General features: G+C 49.8%; 1 long non-coding RNA gene across 1 annotated transcript; it reads right to left on the bottom strand.

Moving 5' to 3' along the window:
• Positions 1–519: 519 nt before the first annotated feature.
• On the bottom strand, positions 520–5,244 carry LOC118021902. The gene is made up of 3 exons (XR_004682339.1): positions 5,104–5,244; positions 1,971–2,069; positions 520–847 (listed from the first exon to the last, which is right to left on the bottom strand). It is a non-coding gene; the product is annotated as an uncharacterized LOC118021902 (long non-coding RNA).
• Positions 5,245–5,459: the final 215 nt, after the last annotated feature.

Genomic DNA, 5,459 nt, shown 5'->3' with positions numbered 1-5,459 from the left:
GTTACCAGAGGAAATGCTCTCAAATTTTTTTTTTAAAGCCAACTATAGTGAGTCTTTGGTTGTTCTAGGAGCCCCTCAATTTTGAGGCCTGGAGTTGTGTGATCTATGTGGGGCACCCCAGAGGGTGCCACGCACTTCGGGAGGTCTGCTCCTCTCTCCTGGGAGACAGAGCAAACAGGATGCAATGGTCATTTCTCTCTCAGGGAAAACCCTTTCAAATATTTGCTCTAAGTCATAAACCTCATCTTACTTTTGTCAAAGGTATTTTTTGAGCCTTTCTATAGAACGAGGTGTTTCATTTATCACATAGCCTTGAACATACTACTTGCCAATCTGCTGGGGGGTGGGGGGGACAGTCTCTACTGTGATTTGCCCTGTGAAATGTGTCCAGACTAGAGAAGGGAATCTTGTTACTCGCTGGAAAGAACTTGTACAGAAGAACAGGTTTGAGATGTTTTATGGGTGAACCATTTTGAAGGACACGATCTGCTTGTGAAGTGCACCTCCTCATCTTTGGGTTAAGAGGACAGGGGGAATTATTGTGTATCCTTAAGAGCTGGGAGAACATTTGATTTCAGCCCCTGTCCCATCTTTGGACACTGGCAGATGGGCGAGGCCACCACCATAAACCAGCCAAGGCGGCCGCAACAGGTCACAAAGCCGGATGTCTGGGAAACTCATGTCGGTCATGACTTCTCTCTTCCTGAGCTCACGCTGCCTTGTCTCTCGGAAAACTATTTGTAAAGATAAATGAACCCAAGCGGTACAGATGCTAAGCACAGGAAATTCCGCTTCATGATCTCAGGCTCCGTCGCTGGGTCATTGGAAGTTCAGCCTCCTAAGTTCCCTGGACATGGCAAAATGAAACCAAAGTTGAAAACCAAAAAGCAAAGCTGGGGGAAAACGTGGTCAGGCCGTTTCATTGTCGGTCGTCATTAGCAACCCACTCTTGGTGGAGACTAACGTCTGAATCGCTGGGCAGAGTGAGTGGCGCCTGTGAGGGGGACTCAGCCGGGCCACGCGGTCAGGCGCGGCGAGGAGTCAGAACATGGTGCAGGCTCTTCGCCAGATTCCATGCAGGCAGCGTGAATGCTGGGAGCGGGAACCTGGCGGTCCAGCCGATCCCAGCCAGCACCCGGCTCTGATACCTGAGGGGGAAAGCAGCCAAGTCTCCCGACGGCCTGAAGAAAGGAGCACATGCAGCCTGACCCCTTCGCGTGGAAACGCCCGGGGGACAGCGTGGACACTGGTGAGCACTGCGCCCTGGTTACTGAGAGCGCACGGCGCCGGCTGCATTTTGAGACACTTGGCTGTGTGAGCTTGGCCGAGTTATTCAACGTGACTGAACCTCGACTCGATTGGGTGGTTTCTTAGATTTAATAATTCAAGATATGAAAAACTTCGATGCTACTGCTCTGTGTTGCTATTGGGAAACCAGCACCACGCGGCAAGCCACGGAGATACTGTTAACGGGTTGCAAACAAAGTAATAATGCTATAGTACCAACTCTTCCCTCAGTACCTCCTGCACCCCGGGCGGCATGCCTGGACGGCACCGCTGCAAGGGACATACTGGGTGGCCTTTTTACAAGTGAGAACATTCTGGAACGTGGTGCCAAGTCTCATGGATGGAGGAAGGCGGGGCTGTGATTTGAACAGAACCATGTTCCTTCCATTGGCGCTTGGCTTGGTGGCAACGAGCTTGGGGCACACGGGAAAAGGACCTTTCCTGGCCCTCCTCGTGTCTGGGTGGAGCCACCCGTCTGGTTTTGCTACTGGAAAGAGGCCAGCGTTGACGCGGGCCATTTGCAAGGCTGCCCACAGAAGAGCCACGTGACTTGTCAGGCTGCCCCTGCCCAGTTTGTGAGACCACAAACAAAGGACTCCAGGAGGTGGCACCACCGCTTAGGGGAAAACTGCCGCGGGGGTGGGGGTGGGGGTGGGCAGACGTTCCATCATCGAGAAACATACCTTTTTTCCGTTAAGCTCCTGAGATTTGGAGGTTATTTCAGTGATGGTTGAGATGCTGGGCTCCAAATTCAGCTCACTGCATTTTTTTTCCTTGTTCAGCTGACAAATCAAGTTCAACAAAATGAATTAAAGGACATATTGTGTGCTCGGTTCGGCGGCACATATAATAAAGGACATATTGTTTTCCCCCTTTAAAGAAAGAGGCCAAGTTGATACATGAATTAGCATTTCATTTAGGATTGCCAAACTCTGCACATGAAAACACAGATGCCCAGTTAAATCCGAATTTCAAATAAACAACAAATACCATTTTTAGTATGAGTGCGCTCTGTGTAATACTTGGGACATACTTATGCTGAACGATAATTCATTTATCCGAAATTCAAATTTACCTGCATCATACCTGCACCTCGAATCTCATTCTATCACATCCTTGCTGTGGACCCTGCTCAGAAAGTTTTCCCCATCACCTCCACAAACCAACATTACTCCCACCTTCCAGTCCCAGCCCGAATGCTGCTGATTCTTGGAAACAGCCTCCCACGGTCTGTCCTGTGTAGCCCCTGAGCAGCTCTGGCCACATACATGCCCACCGTGCGGGTATCTAACAAGGCTTGCTTTTTTTTTTTTTTTAAGATGTATTTATTGGGATGTCTGTGTGGCTCAATCGGTTAAGCTTCTGCCTTCAGCCCAGGTCATGATCCCAGGGTCCTGGGATAGAGCCCTGCATCGGGCTCCTTGCTCAGCAGGGAGCCTGCTTCTCCCTCTGCCTGCCGCTCCCCCTGCTAGTGTTCTCTCTCTCTCTCACAAATAAATAAAATCTTTAAGGAAAAAAAAAGATTTATTTATTTACTTTGAGAGAGAGAGGAAGAGAGGGTGCACCCACGTATGAGTTGGGGGGAGGGGCAGAGGGAGAGGGAGAATCTCAAGCCGACTCCCCGATGAGCATGGAGCCTAATGCAGGGCTTCATCCCACGAACATGAGATCATGTCCTGAGCCAAAATCAAGAGTTGGACGCTTAGCTGAATGCATCCCCCAGGTGCCCCAAGGGTTGCTCTTCCTTCAGATTTTAGATTCTTGAGGGCGGAGATAGATTGTTTGTCTAGCACTCGCCCTACCATGTGTTCATTGAACACGTATTCACAGAGGGCCCATACCACAGCATGCACAAGACAGGCTGGGTTGTTGACCCTGCGGGTTTCACAGTCTTGCAGGAAAGACAGGCATTACTCAGTCCCACTTATGAGAAGGAATATCGCCAAGTGTAGAGACCCCAACTGTCCGCCAGCTTCAGTTCTGCTCTAGTGCTCATGTAGCTGAGCCGTGGCACATGGGGCGTGAATGGAAATGACACACAAGCCATCTTTAAAAAGGTGCATTTCCTCCCTTCGTCCTTGTCCCCTTCACAGGCTGTAAGCTGGGCCGGACCCCACAGGAGGGCCGCATGCTCGGGATGGCAGAAGCACCAGGAGGGTGGATCCGGGTCACTGACACTGTGAGTCTGAACTGACCTGACTCACCCGAGCTTGGTTTTGCCCAGGCTCTACCTAGGAGAGAAATAAGCTTGTGTTCATGCTGCTGTAATCTGGGGCTTCGCTTCACTTGGAGAGTTTACATCCTAACTGGTATAGACAACATATGGGGTGTGAATAGAGTACAAAGGAAGGTCTGAGAAGGAGCAATTACGTACGAAAGTATCTCCAATGACCTTTCCCAGTGTGTGTGCGTGTACCTGCATCAGGTCAGGGACGTGGGGGTTGTGAAAACACAGCATCCACACCAACAGTGCAGACGTCCACCTTTCTTTGCGTTTGCAGTGTTTTCTCTACTTGCAGAGCGGTTTCTGTCAGCGAGGTCAGCCGGGGAGGGAAGGCTGTGAGACCCGCGGCTCTGAGCCCAGGGGGCAACACAGCCCCCAGGCTGAAATTGGCGCCAACGCCTTCCATGTCCATCTGAACCATAGTTGATTGTGGATTTTCAGGAAACGGGGAAAAATAAAGCCCGCGCCTGCCGTAGGCCGCGCAGATGGACGCTCTAGAACTCTGGGGGTTGTTCCCACGTGGCCACACATTGCCAAGGAAGCAGCAACGCCTCGCATCCCAGCTGTGCCCCCTCCGCCAATCACCCAGCGAACCTCCAGGTGTGTTCGCGAGAGAAGTTGGGTTTTAGACATCACTTCTGCAATGTAGTTCCTTGTTTCATTCTCCTTTCACTTACAAACATACAGCCCACATTTTATTGTTACTATCTGAATTTTGTGTGCAGCTACCTAACATAAAAAGGACTCTTACAAATCAACAGGACAGACAAAACAACAGACAGAAGATAGTGCAAGAGACTGATTTCATAAACGGCCCCTATCAAAGCCTGTCTGTATCGTGCGCGGCTTGGTGGCCTCTCACACTCATGCTGTGCTCGGCCGCCTGGGTGGTTTGGCTAATGCACTGAGTCCTCCTCTCTCCTCTCTTGGATCCTGGCCACTGTCAGGAACATAAGCCCGGGCTTGCCTGAGAGGAAGAGTCACATTAAAGCAGAGCCAATCCACCCGACACCAGCCTGCTGGCGCGACCTGGCCACTGACCCCAGACACGGGAGTGAGCCCAGCTAGCAGCTGAGTTCAGCCAGGATCAGCAAAACCACCTGATGACCTGCGGAATTTTTTTTTTTTTTTTCTACTTGAGAGAGAGAGAGAGAAATAGAGCACATGCAAGCCAGGAGGTGAGGAGGGGAGAGGCAGAGACAGAATTCCAAGCAGATGCCCCCACTGAGTGCAGCACAGAGCCTGATATGGGGCTGGATCTCATGACCCTGAGATCATAACCTGAGCTGAAACCAAGAGTCGGATGCTTAACTGACTGAGCCACCCAGGCGCCCCACCTGCAGATTCTTGAGAAATAATTAACAGTTGTTGCTTTAAGCCATGGAGCCCAATGTGGGGCTCGAATTCATGACCCCGAGATCATGACCTGAGCCGAGATCAAGAGTCGGGTGCTTAACTGGCTGAGCCACCCAGGCGCCCCTTGAGGTAGTTTGTTCCTAGGTAATAGCTAACTAATACAGATAAAAAATACAAAAGGTCAATAAGCAAATCTAAAAATGTTTGATCTGACCCATAATTAAAGAAACACAAACCTGAAACAATGAGATATTAAACCAGGTTAGTAGAAATCAGGTGTGGTAACACAGCTTTGCTGATGGTGTGTTAGAATCCGGCACTTTCGTGTATAGTACATTCTGGAAGATATTTTGGCAAAATGAATCATGGAACACTACATCAAAAACTAATAATGTAATGTATTGTGATTAACATAACATAATAAAATAAAATTAAAAAACAACAAGTGTAATGGGCATGTGGCACTCAAGGCCCATCCCAACCCCCTTTGTATGTGACTTCATGCATCACAGAAGCAGGAAAGTTATAAACTACGTCCCCTGGGCTCCAGTAGAGCCAGATTTCTCGATGTGAGTTGGATTCTGCTAATTGC

This window comes from Mirounga leonina, unplaced genomic scaffold (assembly GCF_011800145.1).
Source record: "Mirounga leonina isolate KUSES-001 unplaced genomic scaffold, KU_Mleo_1.0 Mir_175, whole genome shotgun sequence".
NCBI classification, from domain to species: domain Eukaryota; kingdom Metazoa; phylum Chordata; class Mammalia; order Carnivora; family Phocidae; genus Mirounga; species Mirounga leonina.
The sequence above is the reverse complement of the archived record's forward strand: the minus strand, read 5'-3'. Positions and strand labels throughout refer to the sequence as shown.